The sequence below is a fragment of the Coenobita brevimanus genome, chromosome 9 (genome assembly GCF_032717465.1).
Source record: "Coenobita brevimanus isolate Jiangsu-jjx chromosome 9, ASM3271746v2, whole genome shotgun sequence".
Classification (NCBI taxonomy): domain Eukaryota; kingdom Metazoa; phylum Arthropoda; class Malacostraca; order Decapoda; family Coenobitidae; genus Coenobita; species Coenobita brevimanus.
The window spans coordinates 2,792,609-2,811,206 of record NC_136962.1 but is presented as its reverse complement, the minus strand read 5'-3'; the positions used below and the strand labels follow the sequence as shown (position 1 = coordinate 2,811,206).

The 18,598-nt window shown below is 42.8% G+C and overlaps 1 pseudogene; it reads left to right on the top strand.

The window, feature by feature from the left end:
• Positions 1-16,459, top strand: part of LOC145409841 (uncharacterized) — a 63,997-nt pseudogene extending 47,538 nt beyond the window's left edge.
• Positions 16,460-18,598: the final 2,139 nt, after the last annotated feature.

Genomic DNA, 18,598 nt, shown 5'->3' with positions numbered 1-18,598 from the left:
AGGAGCTGGACACACTTGACTTCCACCAATATCATTTCCAAGTAAGAAAGTTACACCTGACATTGGGAGTGTCTCGACCAACCCAACCATAACGGAACCATTAACAAAACCAGACTCTAAATTCACTCTGCACAGAGGGACAGAGAAGTAATTATTCCCTACACCTTGTAAGATTACAGTTTCATCAGAGGAATTAACATTAGAGCCTAGAACACTGGTCAGCATAAGGGATTGGCAAGCACCTGTATCACGATATATTTTAACTGATTTCCTGTCATTACTGTCCAGAGGACTGACAAAACCATCAGACAGGAAATTAGCACATGAACTCTTGAGAGTGTCACCCACGTTACTGCTCAAAAGAGGAGCTCCATCATGAGAATTTAAGTTACCCCTCAAAGCAGGTTCAGTTAACTCAGTTAGAGAATTCTGGGAACTCTCAAGGGTGGACACTAGACCAATTGACTGAATATTTAAAGACTCCTTTTTGTTCACATCACGCTGTCTCCTGAAACATTTCTCCGTAGTATGACCAAGCTTACTACAATAAGTACATTTACTTTTCTGAAATCTAGAGGTGAAGCTGGTATTTACTTCCTGAGAAACATCATCTTTATTCTCTTTCCTGTTACCTGTACTCTGAGTAGAGGCAACGTACTTACTCTCAGCTTTCCCTTTTTCTCTAGAATATCTCTTGTGAGTGAGAACATACTCATCAGCTAAAACTGCAGCATCAGACAAATTATCTATTCTTCTCTCATCAAGATATAGGCTTACATCTTTATAAATACACCTCTTGAAGTCCTCCAGCAAAATCATCTGCTTAAATTTACCAAAATCAGAATCCACATTCTTAGAATTTAACCACTGCTCTAACAGATCTTCTTTGATTTTTGCATACTCAACATGGGATTGCTTATCTTGCTTATAAGTTGTCCTAAATTTTACTCTATAGGCTTCAGGAACAAGCTCATAGGCCTTAAGAATCAAGCTCTTAACTACATCATAATTATCAGATTGATCCTGAGGCAAAGATGCATAAGTTACTTGAGCTTTACCGGTGAGAACAGTTTGAAGGAGTACTGGCCAATACTCCTTGGGCCAACTAAAACCTGTAGCTACCCTCTCAAACAACTGAAAATACTTTGTTAAATCAGATTCATTAAAAGGAGGGACAAGTTTAACATTTTTAGCCACATCAAAATCATCAGAGCTAGATGATACAGTTCCACCTTGTTTCATGCGATACTCATGGTCTGCCTGAATCCTGGCAAGTTCAATTTGTGCCTGAGCCTGTACCTGTGCCTCTTGAATACGAGCATTTGCCTCATTAACACGAGCCTCCACCTCCTTAGCCTTAGCCTCCTGCAGGGCTAGCTGTAACTTAGCTAATTCAATCTGCGTTTGCTCATTTGGAGGAGTTACATTAAACAAGCTTTCATTAATCATGTCAACAATTTGATCTTTAGAATGATGAGAGCGAACAGCAATTCCCAATTGTTGAGCAACAAGCTTAAGTTCATTCTTTGTTCTGTTTTCTACATCACACACTGTTTGCACATTTGACAAAAAATCTTTGGCTTCATCAAGTGTAGTAATAGTAGACATAATTAATAAGTAACAGTCACAAAATATCAAGCAATATCCTTATGATAATATCCTGAATATCCTGATAAGAGGTCGCCAAATTTATGTTACGGAACAGAGAAAGATAACGTACACTTTAAGTGAGAATACTAAGAGTCACTACTGTCCCGTAAAGTTCCAGGTTCAAAACAAAAGAGTTAGGTAAAATTACAAGTTAAAGTTTAATGCTCAAACTAACAACAAAACATTCAGGACTCATAAGGATAATGTAATGGCAAAAACAGGTTAAATATATGGTTAACTGCAATAGCCTCTATTAACACGAATTTAGCAAGAGTAAATTTATCTAAGTCAGCCCTGATAAAATGAGATACCAGATAATACTCAGTGAATGCCAGATAAATTATTACAGATACAAACTATTATCAAAAATGACTGATATAAAACCCTACATTAATCACAAAGACCTCACTAAGCCTAAGAATTAACCTTATGCTACACAGTACAAGAAAAAATGCAACAACAGTTATACTCAAATTACACACAGCTGCTAGATGTTTGGAGATTTCTTGAGCACTCACAATAATAATAACTGTACAGGGGAGGACAGAGATGTGAACAAAATGAGGAGCAGATCTAAGTGGCAATGATGCAGAGACTGAGCTCATTATATAGGGGCCAGGAGAGCTTGATACAACTTGTAAGAAGGACGCGCAAATGAAGCCATGGGGACAAAGAGCTGAAAATCCCGCACTGAACAACAGAAAGGACGACTTACTCTACTATAACGGTAGAAGGGGGAGACTGAGGCAGAACACGCTCGTGATCAAACATGCAGCATACTGTGCGTTAAAATTACACAAAGGATGATGAAATCATAGGCTATGTAACAATATATATATATATATATATATATATATATATATATATATATAATATATACTGTATATATATATATATATATATATATATACAATGGGCTTGCATAGTGCGCGAGAGATTGGGCGGTGCACGAGCTCGTGCACTGGGAATTCGCGTACTAGGAATACATAATCTTATGGGAATAATTACACATGGGCGGTACCCCCTCATACCTGGACATTTTTGGCCCTTAGAGACATAATAAAGGTCGTATGTTTCAGACAATGTACTAAAGCTATAGCTACAGTAACAACAATATGGGTAGTCACCTTAACAACATTAGACAACAGGCCTGATGACCTTAAATAACAGGGGTTCCGAGGCGCGGCAACACTTACAGCACCGCACTCCCCACTGCACCTCCCACGCACCAACACTTCCCTCCACAGACCCCTCTTGAGCACCTTCCCCAGGAGCATCCAAGTCACTCACTTCGGCCATAAACCCTTCAAAGGCCAATGCTGACACCTCTGACAATGCATCTTCATCCTCAACAGTAGAATGCCCGGGAATTTCTGCGCATCAACATGACGACACGTGACGCACTCTGTGAGGGGTGGTCGCGCACTAGTAGAAAATGGCATTTTTGAGCCACTCCTTGCCTCTGCCTCGCGTTCTGTGGGGTAAACTCGCATATTAAAGGGTTTTTGGTTATGATTTTTGGTCACTCGTGCACAAGGCGAATCGCGCACTGCTGTGACGCGCACTGTGCGAGCCCACTGTATATATATATATACAGTAATCACTCCAGTATCCGACGTAATAGAGCCATAGGTAGGTCCGGATATTGGTTCTGTCCGGATATTGGGCCCCAGCTTATGGACTTGAACTTATGGACCCAAACTCAGAGAAACACCTATGCAACTCCCTCTGGACATGCGTAGCACCTATTTAAGACCCAAATCACACCAATAAGGCACATAAATGACTGAAATAAATGCAAAAGAAACATAAAATGAGGGTTTAGAAGTAGGTTCATACAATAATAAACATTCTGGTGACTGGCTCCTGGACTGGTACTTATGGACCCTAACCTAGCCTAACTCTGAAAAACACCTTCCTACTGCACATGCATAGCTCCTAACACCCTATTCACACCAATAAAGGACATTAAAGAGTGAAATGAGGTAAGTATAGTATGGAAAAAAGTACAGTATGAAACATTCTGCCTACTTACAGCAAGTCCATGGCCACCTCGATGAATAACCGCCTCCTCTCGGACTCTGACAGTAAGAAGGATTTCCTGAGGCACTTGCAGTACACTGTTCATGAAGTCTTGCACTGAACTTAGTCAATCGCACACAGAAGTCCGTTCTCTTCACAGTGTGCACTCTTGTCTAACTAATGCTCCATTGTAACTTACTAAGTGTTGCACTTTAACTTTTCCCATTCTTATAATTTTCCAAAGCCAAAACAAACAAGTCTATTTACGTTAAATTTTTTTTTCAATTGAGTCTTTTCTCTCACAACTGTAAATCCTTAACACAACACACTTTTTTTCACTGCACAACACTCTAAATTCCCGTGTAGTCTAGTGGAGAAGTTCTTGCTGTTTATTCACTGTCAGAGTCCGAGAGTATCACTGGCAGGTGACCTAGGGGTGCATCGCTGGGTCGTGGTGATGGCGTACCCACTGCAGACGACTCTGAAGACAGCCGCAAACTCACGTCGAGCGGTGACTCCACCGTGGCTGAATTGCTGGGCTGTGGCTCGGAGCATGAGGGCCTGTCTTGGGGAGGCAACGGAGTGGAGCCAGGGCTGGGCACAGCGGGGGTCACGGGCCTGAAAAAACTGTCAATGGTTCATTGACGCAATGACAGACGATTCTGACGATTGATGATGCGCTGCCTGAAAGCACGCACTTCCTCCACGAGTCCCAAGGGCCCCATCTCCCTGTCGCAGTCCGGGTGTTCCAGGTAGTCTAGGACGAACTCTAGATGTTCCCGGAGTGCGCTCAGCTTGGGGATGGCTGGAGTAGTGTCCTGCTGAGGAGTCTGCATCATCGTCGCCTTCCTCGTCGGAATCTTCAAGTTCGGTACTGACACCTGCAACTGAAGACGCGATCTCGATATCAGACAACGTCTGATACCCAGGATCGCCTTCGTCGTCATCCAACCACTCACAAACATCGTCCACATCAACATCGTCGCCATGCGTACGTAGCCGTGCATGGAAGTCATCCACGTCAAATCCTAGAAAATCGTACTCCACATCCATTCCGAGAAGCAGACGAGACCAGCCATTTTCCTGAGTCTTCACAGGGACTTCCTTCCATGCACTAGCCCAGTTGTACAGCGCAGACTTGATGTTGTAGCGACGAAGGTTTTCCAAAGTCCGCTTGCCTCGTGTGTCCCATCCCTCCCTGCACTCGTCCTCGTCCTCGAGAACAACCATCACCTCGTCCAGGAACTTCTGATGGTATAGGTGCTTTGTTGCCACGATCACTCCTTGGTCCATTGGTTGGATGAGAGCAGTCGTATTAGGTGGCAGAAACATGCACCTAATACGGCCATTTTCAGCAACCAAGTCCTTGTCGCACGGGTGGGCAGGTGCATTGTCGAGGAGAAGGACGGCCTTTACCTGGTCGTGTGGGATTCCCAGTGTCTTCGTCTGGTAATGGATGACCTCCTTGACGAAGTGGCGGTGGAACCAGTCTTTGAAGATCACAGCTGTGAACCATGCCTTCAAAGAATGGTACCAGACGACAGGAAGGACATCCATCACCCCACGAAGGCACCGAGGCTGCTTTGTGCGGCCAACAACAACGGGCTTAAGCCGGTGCATGCCGTTAGCATTGGCACAACACAAAGCAGATATCCGTTCCTTGGAGAGCTTGCGGCCAGGTACATGCTTCTCCGTCTCCTCGGCTAGAGTGTTCATTGGCAGCGAGCGATAGAATAGGCCAGTTTCGTCTGCGTTGTAGACCTGACCGAGAGTGAGGCCCTCCCTGTCGATCAAGCCCTTCACCTTGTGCCGAAACTCGTCAACTCCATCCTCGTTAGCGTCCAATGCTTCGCCATGTGCGTTACGGTTGGTAAGGCCATGCCGTAACTTGAACGCAAAGAGCCAACCCTCGGATGCCTTGAAGTCTAGGGCGTCGTGAAGCCTAGCGAACTTCTCAGCAGCAGCCTTCAGCTCCGTTCCACGTACCATCACACCAGCAGCACGTTGTTGTCGATACCAAATCAACGTGGATCGGTCGATTTCTGCAAACTTGGGGGTAAACATAACCTTCCTTTCCACGTTGCGTTTGCTTCTCAATGAGTAGTCAGCCGTGTACTGCATGAGTTTGTCTCGGGATCTCTTAATATCGAACAACGTAGACCGGGCCAGGTTAAACTCGTGGAGAATGCGGGAAGAAGACCACCCCGCATCTACTTTCTCCAATATCTCCTGCTTCTTCTCCAGAGTCAACACCACTCTCTTCCTTTTCTCAGGTGGCGGGGCCATCATCACACACACTAAGAGGAGGCCCGAGAGCAGCAGGAGTCCCTGCAGCAGGTAAGGCACCACCACAAAAGCGATCACATGGGCAGCCATAACGACGAGCGTGCACTCGCGGCGAGAGACAGGCGGAAAGTGGGGAGGATGCAGCGGCGCTCTATCGGACGTCGGAGGAATGACGCGCCACAACAATGCTCTCCCGTGCCGCGCGCGGCAAGTTCAAATTACGGGCGGGATTTTTTTTTTTTTTTTTTTTTTTTTTTTTTTTTGGGGGGAGGGGGGGGAGGTTTCCTTCGGACCATTTTGGGAATATTGGATCCCGGGACGATTATGTCCGGGTAGTGGGGATGTTCGGATATTGGGTGTCCGGATATTAGAGTGATTACTGTATATATATATATATATATATATATATTTATATATACAGTATATATATATATATATATATACAGTATATATATATATATATATATATATATATATATATATATGTAGATAGATAGATGTATACAGGTAACTCGCACGGAACACGTGGGTTTCGTTCCTACCGTGCCGTGTTAGGTGCGAAATCGCGTATATTTATACTACTCTGTATTTTGCTCCCTAGACCCCCCAGATGTGTTGTTTTGCTGTTATCTGTCACTGGTAATCACTAGAAAGCACTTTAAGTGGTTAGAAGGTTTATTTAATGTTATAACTCACAAATACAGTACTCCAGAGCAAAACTTCAACACACAAATACTGTACGTAAACACAAGGAAACATTCCGACGCCGATCATAGGTAATCTTATAAATCAGGTTAACTGGTACCAGTGCTTTAACTTACAAGTACATACCAGAACAGTACATATTTAACTTAGAAATGCAGTACTGTGATATCGAATGATTTCAGTACATAATCTGTTAAGAATGGCTGAAAAAAAAATGTTATGAATACATTTTCACCTTTTTGATATATATTTATGGTAGTTTCCAGTTATTTTTTACGTTATCGTTGTGCCCATGCTTGGAAAAGGGAGCGAAAGAGTTGAATTTTCAGTCCTAAATGAGAAAACTGCACGTCCTCCAAAGCTAGACTCTGCCACGGGAGAATAAAGTGGAGGGTCAGTCCGATTAGCAATAAGGAAGTTGTGTCACAACTTCCAGCTCCCACACCACGAGAATGGCCAAAAATAGAATCGTAATGCAGTTTCAGAACTAACAATAAGTCTAATTATTACGAATACAGATACAAAGCAGAAATAAATACGTTTACAGACAGGGAAAACGTATTTCTTCCGTCATAACATGTTCATCTTTCTCTATCATTTTACGTTCATCTTTATCATTTTACCTTGTTATTTTCGCAATATATATTGCTGTCTCGTAAACAGGGTGGTTGTTTGTGTTTTGCAAGGGAGGAAAAAGGTTGTATTTTCTGTCTGGGTGGAGATAATGGGTGTAACTATGTGTGGTTAGGCATGGCCACGAGCGAAAAAATCATACATCCACTCATCACGATAGCCGGTGGTGAACTGACAGTCTGACAGATGATACATGAGAGGGTGAAGTCAAGGTCATGTCCCAGATTTTCGTTCACATCCCGAAAGTTGTCACAGTTTTCTACAAGTTGCAAACCATTACAGCAAACCTGAGCAAATAGGTAAAGATCTATCTATCTATCTATATACCTAGGCTGCTTCCCCCAAGGAAAGGGAGGTAGCCGAGACAGGATGACTCACTCTCCATTTACTCATCCATTCAAACACATTCATTCGCATCTTAGCCCCAAAGGGGAGAACGGACAGATCCTCACCGCACCACACCGCACAAGGGTCAACTGGGCAATGCAATCAGTGACATCCGCAGCAGGGCCCGACAGCAGAACTGGTTTACCCCTGCCACATCATAACAGACCCATCCCCTTACCCGCACCTGACCTTGCTAGCTGATCAGACCAACTGCGGGAGAATATCCCCTCAGGGCTGCGTCATCACTTATTCATTCACAATTTCTCTCCATTTATTTCTGTCACGCACAGCCACTCTTCCTTGCTCAACAGACATCCCTCTCGCATCCAGCGCTCTCTTCACACTGTCCATCCATCCTATTCGTGGTCTTCCTCTCAGCCTTACACCTCTCACATCAGATCTAGTTATCTTTTTCACCAATCGCTCATTATCCATTCTCTCCATATGCCCAAACCATTGCAACACCGTCTGCTCAACTCTGCCAGCCATCTCCCGAACAACTCTAGTTCTCCTTCGCACTTCATCATTTCGCACCCGATCCATACGCGTCACTCCACACATACTCCTCAGACATCTCATCTCCATTACATTCAAACTTTTCCTCTCTGCTACACCCATATTCCATGTTTCAGCCCCATATAATGCAGTTGGTACCACAACACCCTCATACAGCCTTCTCTTTACATCCATTCTAAGCGAACGACATTTAAACACTTTTTTCATTCCTCCCAGCACCTTTCCTACTTCATTTATTCTAAACTTCACTTCTGCATCTATTCTTCCATCCACAGTCACATGTTGCTGTGGATAGGTAAAGATACCAAGACAAAAATGTATTTTTCTCTTATTATAAGTCTTTAACGAACAAACAAAAAAAAAAGGCAATATTCCGACGCCGATCATGGGTAATCATATAAATCAGGTTAACTGGTTACAAGGCTTTATTTAATGCTTTAATTGCTTACAAGTACATACCAGAACAGTAAATATTTAACTTACAAATACAGTACACAAGAAAAGCAGTACAGTAAGAGTTTAACGAACAAACAAAAAAGGCAATATTCCGACGCCGATCATGGGTAATCATATAATTCGGGTTATCTGGTTACAAGGCTTTATTTAATGATTTAACTTTATTTAAGTGCTTACAAGTACAGTACATACAAGAACAGTAAATATTTAACTTACAAATACTGAACAGCACTGTGGAAAAAACGAACAAATAAAAAAGGCAATATTCTGACGCCTATCAGGTAAACTGGTTATAAGACTTTATTTCTTGCTTTAACGTTATTTAATAGTACTTTAAGTTGCACATAAACTTACCAGAACAGTACAGTACTGTAAATATTTAACTTACAAATACTGTGCTACTGTACTCGGGAATGTCTCACTCACTGAATAATTTCCCGCCTAGATCGTCACGTAATCAAAACAAACCGCGCGCTGCGGTGACGTTCGAGGATTTGATCTTTCAAAGGCCTCTCCTGCGTTAATTTGTAGTTTTCATAATGGTTTTTTAATCTTACGTTGTCTTATATGTATCCCAGCCCTTACCGTGTATAATTGCGAGCGCATTCCGTGAGATCGTGTTCCGTGCGAGTTACCTGTACTGTAAAACGGGTGCGTAAGCATAACACGGACGGAGCTCCGAGAAGTGGGCGAAATCCGCGGAGTTCTCCTCTAGCACGATCACATCTGGTCCAACACGGTCATACTAGATGTTCCCGTGACGCTGACACCCAGTCAAAACTTCCGATCAAGTAGCTTCCCCCGCCCGCTATTGTGACGAGATCGTGATGTCACCTAATTAAAAACGCTTCTGCTCTCACGTGATGTTTTGTTTAAATTTCTCCCTCCACAGCGCCACTCAGTTGCATAATTCGCATTGGGTGGTGTTTTTTCCTCATTGCATTTTCTGCCCTTGCTACTGCATTTTACCCTGCCCACGATGCCTAGGAAGCCGTCTGAGAACCCCAAGAAACGGCGGCACCTCCGTCAGGCCACCAAGCTAGAATTCATCGAGAGGCAGAAGAAAGGGGTGAGGAATTTTGAAGGATTTATGAGAGAGGTTGAGGACGAGCAGCAGCCATTACCCGCTAGTGACGTCAGCAGCCATCCTCCAGGGGCCCAGTAGGACTACCTACAGCCTCGGATACCACCTTCCATTCCCAGCAAGCCCACCAACACTATCCTAAAAGGTTAGTTATCATTCATAGTACAGTACTATTTATTATAATTAAAGTAGTACTAATATATGTATAGGTATATGGTAGGTATATAGGGTGACCTTTCCTAGGGTTGCTGACATAATTCATTTTTCCTCATAAGCTCTGTTGTTTGTCCAACACATTTTTGGTCCAACACGGGACCCATGCATGTCAGTATTACCGTGTTGGACACGAGGGTACTGTATATATATATACACAGGTATATATGTATATGTATGAATATGCGTGAAAAGGTACAGCAGGGAAGGAAGGTTGTTGGTTCACTGAAAGCAGTAATGAGAAATAGGGAGGTGAGTATGGAAGTTAAGAAGTCACTGCATGATAGTATTGTGATCCCTACCGTGATGTATGGAAGCGAGGCATGGACCTTGCAAGAGGGGAACAAGTCAAGAGTGAGAGCAGTGGAAATGAGTTACTTGAGAGGAGCATGTGAAGTGACATGGAGGGACAGGTTGACGAATGAAGAAGTGAAGGAACGTTGTGGGGTGGATGTGGATGTGGTTGAGAAGATTAGGAGAAATACACTGAGGTGGTTTGGACATGTGGAGAGAATGGAGAACAAAAGACTGACTAAGAGGGTGTATGTAGGTGAAGTGGAGGGAGGGAGAGGGAGGGGTAGACTGAGGATGAGGTGGAGGAATGGAGTTGAGAGGTATATGAGGGAAGGGGGGCTGAGTTGGGGGAGGGTAGTCAAATGGTGGGTGACAAAGTGACTTGGAGGCTTTTTGTCTGCGGCCACCCTTTGCTGGATTAGGGTGTCGGGCTATAGATAGATAGATAGATAGATGTATAGATAGATAGATATATATATTGACTTATGTGAGTGACAGCAACCGCTGCTGTATGACACCTCACTCTGAGGCTGCTAATCAGACACTGACGTCTCATACGAACCCCGAACGTACCGTATAGTACAGTGAATGGGCCTGACCAAAGTTACCAGTTCGTGAGTATTACAGATTTTATATTAATAATTCGGTTTTTCATTTGGTTACGATTATGCATTATTTTACTAATTCATTATAATTTCATAAAAGATGGTCATGTTTTATCTAATGCAATGGGAATTTTCTGAAAGCAGGACACTTAAGATAATTTGCTCAAAAAATGGGACATTCTAGTCACAATTAAAAAAGTGGGACAGATGCCAAAAAGCGGGACTCTGGTCAGCTTAAAATAGATTAACGGTAGAGTATGATGCTAGTCCCAAAGTCCAATGGAAGGATATAGAGCTGTAGTACTGTCTTGTTCTGCCTTTAAACTAAATGAAACAAGGGGGAAAAAGGATGAAAATCTGTGCCAAGTTAAGGTGAAAAGAGTATAGCATCATATTCTAGTGTTAGTCTATTGTTACACCTCAGTTTTGAAAATGGAGATATGGCAGTTGTAGGCAAAGTTACACCGTGATAACACAGGAGCATTTTTGAGATTAACTAGAGCATGAATTAAAGAAATTTGAAATGGGGAAAGCCCTAGAAATTGATGGAGTGTGTGGTGAAATGCTGAAGCATGGGGGAGAGACAGTAGTAAAATGGATGTGGAGGATGTGCAGATTTAGTCTGGGAGGAAGGTAGAGTCCCGGAGGATTGGAAGTCAGGTATAATTATTCCCCTGTACAAAGGAAAAGGGGGAAAAAGAAATGTGTGGTAATCATAGGGGCATTTGTCCTGTTAGTGTAATGGGAAAAGCATATGGTAGGATACTTATTGACAGAGTTAGGGAAAAAACGGAGGAATCATCTTTAATGTCAGGACCAACTTGCCTATCCCCGGGCTCCTGCGCTCCTAATGGGGCAATGTTGGATTGGATGATGAATGAAAAAAAAAAAAAATATATCAGTTGGAGAAGAACAGGGAGGCTTTAGGAAGGGAAGAGGTTGTGTAGATCAGATATTCATTCTTAGATCTTTAGTGGAAAGGTTTCTAGAGAAGGGAAAGAAGTTGTATGCAGCCTTCATGGATTTGGAGAAAGCATATGACAGAGTGGATAGACAAGGATTGTGGAAAGTATTAAGAATATATGGAGTAGATGGGAAGTTGCTGAATGCCCTAAAGAGTATGTATGATGGTGCTAAGGCTGCAGTGCATGTGGGTAGTGAACTGAATGAATTTTTCTATTTGAAGGTTGGATTGAAACAAGGATGTGTCATGTCTCCATGGTTGTTCAGTCTGTATATGGATGGGGTTATAAAAGAGATAAAAGGTAGGGCAGTGGATGTTGGAGTGGCCCTAGTGAAAGAGGGCAGTGTTTGGAAACTCCCTGTACTATTGTTTGCAGATGATACTTTGTGAAGTGAAGATGAAGGGGAACTGCAAGGCTTGGTGGATGAGTTTGGGTGAGTGTGTAAGAAACAGATTCTAAAGGTGAATGTAGGGAAGAGTAAAGTGATGGTCTTTGAGAGAAGTGAAGTCAGTGAATGTACAGTGAGGCTGGATGATGAGGAAATGGAAAATGTGAGTACGTTTAAGTACTTGGGTAGTGTGACGAGTAAGGATGGAAGCTTGGAGGGTGAAGTGCTTGAAAGGGTACAGCAAGAAAGGAAGATTGCTAGTTCCTTGAAGGCAGTGATAAGAAACAGGGAAGTGAGCCTGGAAGTGAAAAAGTTGTTACATGACAGTATTGTGATACCAACTCGAACATACAGAAGTGAAGCTTGGACATTGTTGGAGGGACACGAGTCAAGAGTGAGAGCCTTGGAAGTGAGTTATTTGAGAGGAGCCTGTGGAGTCACATGGAGAGACAGACTGACAAATGAGGATGTGAAGGAGTGTTGTGGTGTGGATGTGGATGTGATAAGAAACATTAGGAGAAACACACTGAGGTGGTTTGGCCATGTGGAGAGGATGGAGAGTGAGAGACTGACGAGGAGAGTGTATGTGAGTGAGGTGGAAGGGGAGAGAGGGAGGGGAATGCCAAGAATGAGATGGAGGGATGGAGTGGAGAGGTATATGAGGAATGGGGGTGTGAATTGGGAGCAGGGCATTGAAATGGCGGGGGACAGGGTGACGTGGAGGCGATTTGTTTGTGACCACCTCATATGGGATTAAGGCGTCAGGCAATAGATAGATAGATAGAGTGATGTGCTACACTAATTTCCGTTTAAGTATCGGTATTACAGTATTGGCAGAAAATCAGCTGATACTGATTCTGATACCGACACTCTTACAGCAGGCCGATGCAACCAATAGTGATACCAATAGTGATACATCGGTGTACCTCTAATTTCTTCTACACCTTATCCTTGAATTGCCCTCATCTCTTTAGCTGTTTTGTATCGGTTGTTGTACTGTATCATTTATAAAGGCTCCAACATGTGTCTGTGTCTGCCTTGGTCACCTTATGACAGCTCTCCACACTGCTTGATCTCTGGCAGCCTCCTTATTCAGTGTCTTATCCTTCCTTATTCAGTGTCTTATCCCTGAGGTCACATTCTTTGACCTCATCCCAGGTCTTTTTCAGTCTGCCTCTTGCAACCCTACCCTTAACATTCACACCTCTCACCCTCCACACCCAGTTGTCATCCTCCATCCTTTCCACATGCCCAAGCAGAGGATATAATCAGTACAAAAAACAGGTCACGTCCTTCGTAGTACAGACAACAGTTGGACAACCATGGTAACTCAGTGGCAGCCCAGAGATGGAGTGAGAGGAAGAGGCAGACAGAACGCAAGATTCGGAGATTACCGGGATTGGATGGAATAGGTTAATGGAAAAGAATGAGAGAAGCCTTTATCCTGCAGTGGATTGACCCAGGCTGATGATGATCATGATGATGATGACAGTGAAGATGATGACGATGACAACGATGATGATGATGACGATGAAGACGATGACGACATTGATGATGACGATGAGTTATGACAGTGATGAATGGCGATGTTGATGACGATGAAGATGACAGTGACAGTGATGATGATGACAGCGACTGTGATGACGATAATGATGATGATGACGATGATGATGATGACATTTCAGGTTGTGTCCCATTTCCATCAGATAAAACCAGATCCAAACTAGTAACCAAGGAGACTTCTTCCTTCCTCATAGCTAATACACATTAAGTTGCACGACTGGCTTACTTCCATCAGGGTGAAAACATACTATCCCAGCAGGTCCTTAAATCAGTCATAGGAGCCACAGTGTGTTAGTTAATGGGCCAGATACTCATCCACCTACCATACAAGCTCATGGAATCCTGACTTTACCCCACAGGCGTACACATTAATTACAGTCACCACTCGTTATACGCTGATTTGGTATACGATAATTTGCTACATCTATAACAGAAATGTTCCACCCCAAAATCCGATTTGCGATGAATATCCTGCTATAACGATATTGCCCTCGGAAAATTTCGTATGAAGCGCCAGGCACCTGCAAGGCAACAGTCGCTTGTCTCAGGCAAGATGGCGGCCACAGCGTGCAGAGCATTGTTTTGGTTCAGTTGTGGTCATGACACCCCTTCAAAGCCCTGTCTTTTCCACTTGTTCACATGTGCCCCCCGGCTGTCGTCACCTCTCAGCCAAGCATCGTGCTACAGTTGGCCTATACATTGTGTAGCACCAGACCAGTGTTATGCAAATGTGATTGTTGTTGTTGCAACAATTTACTGTACGTGAGTAACGCCGCCTGTGTTGGTGTGATAGTGTTTGTTTTGGTCTTGGAGATGACTTGGACCAACACCGGAAGTGTTTAAGGTGGGTTGTCATTTATGTTTCAGTCTTGGGCAGGTGACTTTAGGAAGTTGAGTTGACGTAATTCCCCTTTTATAATGTTTCAATCTCCCAATTTACGATATTATTGGTATACGTTAAGGTATGATCTGACGTAACTCCATCGAATAACAAGTAGTGACTGTATATCCTTTCCATAGCACTTCTTCATGACTAGCATTATATTCTAGTTTTAATCAATGGGCCACACACGCATCCACCTACCATACAAGCCCATGGAATCCTGACTTTACCCTACAAGCATACATGTCCACATTAATAATATCCTTTCTATAGCACTTCTTCATGACTAGCATCATATTCCAGTTTTAATGTATTTCATACTCAGATTTCAAAATGGAAAGATGGCAATTTTTGGAGAAGTTGAAGTGAAAGAGTATATATTTTTTCCTTGGCAATTTCTTCCATAGATCCTTGAGTACAGCACTTCTTCATGACTAGCATCATATTCTAGTTTTAATTAGTTGTTGAAAGCATTCAAGATGGAAAGATGGCAATTTTAGAACAAGCTGAAGTGAAGGTCGAGGATGAGGTGGAGGGATGGAGTGGAGAGGTATATGAGAGAGGGAGGTGTGAGTTAGGGGGAGGGCAGTGAAATGGCGGGGGACAGGGTGACATGAAGATGATTTGTTTGTGGCCACCCTTTCTGGGATGAAGGTGTCTGGCAATAGATAGATAGAAGGGGGTGTGAGTTGGGGGGAGGGCAGTGAAGTGGCAGGGGACAGGGTGACATGGAGGTGATTTGTTTGTGGCCACTCCTTCCGGGATTAAGGCGTTTGGTAGTAGATAGAATAGATAAAAAGTGAAAACAGTATAACTTCCCTCTTTTTTACTTCCATAGGTCGTTGAGTGAGTCGCATGTCGGAGCGGATCTCCTGGCGCTGTCTGGATGCTCGACCAGTTCCTCGATCAACCTCGAGGAGAAGGAGGCCGAGGAGGAGGCAGAGGAAAGCACGGAGGAAGTGTTGTCATCTAGCCTGGGGGAGAAGAAGAGTGTACGATTTAACGAGGTGGTTTCTCGTCAACTCTTCCGCTCTAACTCGTCCATTTTGGCTCAGCGAGCGAAGAACCAGAAGAAGGCGCTGAAGAGACGGAAGAATTACAAGGCCAAGCGTTCTTCCAGCACTGAGATGAGGGACGAAGAAACAAGAGACGGTGATGAAACAAGCGGTAGTTTTGACGGCCTAACAACCTCGACGGATGACGACACTGACGCCACAACTAACGACGCCACAGACGAAGATGAACACAATCTGGGAGGCCACACAATCACTCCCCAAAGCAAGGAGAGGCACCCCAATTGTAACTCCAAGCCCGGCCACCAAATCTTCTGTGAAAATACCGTAACCAATTCCAAGGGCATTGAAAATAACAACAACATCAGAGGCAAGAAGAGTGACAGTAGCATATCGACTGGGAAGGAGAAAGAGTGCATTGGTGATAAGACTGAGTGCGTTGATAAGAGTGAGTGCACTGAGGATAAGACCGAGTGCACTGAAGGTAAGATTGAGTGCGCTGACAACAAAATCGAGTGCGTTCCGGGTGAGAGTGATCGGGGAATTGAGGAAGACTTGGAAGACAGTGGTTTTATCGTCAAAGTGAGTAAGAAGAAGAGGAAGAATAACAAGAAAAACAAGATCAAATTTGAGCCTTCCAACAGCTTGATTTTCCAGTTGGATGTGGATAAATAAAAGTGGTTTGGTCATATGGAGAGGATGGAAAGCAAGAGACTAACAAGGAGAGTGTTTGTGAGTGAGGTGGAGGGGGTAGAGGGAGGGGGAGACCAAGGATGGGATGGAGGGTTGGAGTGGAGAGGTATATGAGAGAGGGTGGTGGTGGAGGAGACTAAGGATGAGGTGGAGGGATGGAGTGGAGAAGTATATGAGAGGGAGGTGGAGGGGGAGGTCAAGGATGTGATGGAGGGATGAAGTGGAGAGGTATGTGAGAGAGGGAGGTGGAGGGGGATATCAAGGATGAGATGAGGGAGTGGAGAGGTATATTAGAGGAGGGGAGGGAGGATGAATTGGGGGCAGGGCAGTGAAATGGCAGGGGACATGGCAACATGGAAGTGATTTGTTTGTGGCCACCCCTTACAGGATGAAGGCGTCTGGCAATAGATAGGTAGATAGCCTAGCCTCAGCCCCCTACAAGTTAGAGGGGGGGGAAAAGGGAAATTTAGAAGAATTTAGATGTACTGTACTACAATTTAGTCTCGTAAAATTTGAACCTGGTGGACTGAAGACTGGTGATTGCATCCTTTATGTGTTAACTTTTCTTTTTGTTGGTTTGTGATGTTCTCAAAGAGGATTGTAATATATCTACTTTACATACTCCATTCACAGCAAGTTGGTGTATAAATGAAGGTGTAGTCTTATTGTTTGCAGTAGACCCTGAGTATACAGTAATGTGGTACTTCAGTTGTTCTAATATTCCCATACTCTGCAGAAATAACATACAAAGCGATATTACCCAGCCATATCCAAAAATAAATCAGTAAGGAAGGGGTGTTAGGGAGCTTACTTAACGGACAAGAATACTAGATAATGTCAGCTGTGGATGATTGATATTCACATCATTATTTGGTGTTATGGTTGCCACCCAGCGTTGTAAATGATTTCCTGGGTTACCTGAAACGATTAGACTTGTCACTCGGCGTAGAGTCACCCGAAGTGGAAAAAAGAGTAATAAAAAGTGGCAGGAAAGATGGGAGAAATAGGGAGACACAGAAAAAGAGTGCTGAAGGTGAAGGAAGTAATAGGTAGCACTACATCAAGTGAGTGGATGATGGTGAGAAACAGAAAGAGAGGAGGACAGACACAGAAAAAGAATGATAAAGGTAAAGGAAGAAGCAGGCAGCACTACATCAAGTGAGTGGATGATGGTGAGAAATAGGAAGAGAGGAGGACAGATACAGAAAAAGAATGATAAAGAAGGAAGAAGAAGTAGGCAGCACTACATCAAATGAGTGGATGATGGTGAGAAATAGGAGGAGAGACAGAAAAAGAATGAAAAAGGTGAAGGAAGAAGTAGGCAGCACTACATCAAGTGAGTGGATGATGGTGAGAAACAGGAAGAGAGGAGGACAGACACAGAAAAAGAATGATAAAGAAGGAAGAAGAAATAGGCAGCACTACATCAAGTGAGTGGATGATGGGAGAAACAGGAAGAGAGGAGGACAGACACAGAAAAAGAATGATAAAGGTTAAGGAATAAGTAGGCAGCACTACATCAAATGAGTGGATGATAAACATGCACCACCACAGATAATGATAAGATTAAATGCACGAATGGATATTAGGAACATTATTATTGAAATTCTTTGCCAATTTACAGTGAAAGGAGTATTGTCATTTCTTGTAATGGGACTGTGATTTTGTAAATACAATACTGTTAGGCATTTTGGTGTATTATTATTATTATTATTATTATTATTATTATTATTATTATTATTATTATTATCATCATTATTACCGGTGTTACTTGTGCTGTAGAGTAAGCTACTGTTTCTCAAGGAAGAAGGAACCAAAGGCTGAAGCCCACAAAATTGTTCCCTCCGAGAAGAAAAAAATGCTATGATTATTATTATTATTATTATTATTACTACTACTACTACTACTACTACTACTACTACTACTACATTATTATCATTTTTTTTTATCATCATTATTATTATTCCTACTGTCATTATTATCATTATTATTATTATTATTATTATTATTATTATTATTATTATTATAATCGTCATCATTATTATTATTATTACTATTACTATTATTATTATTACTATTACTATTATTATTATTATTATTTTCATCATCATCATTATTATTCCTACTGTCATTATTATTATTATTATTATTATTAAGTAAATATTAAGTACAATCCATTTTAGTCACTTGTACTTATCTGACACATCATCCCCTCAGATCTAGTAATAAGCAGTGAGTCTCC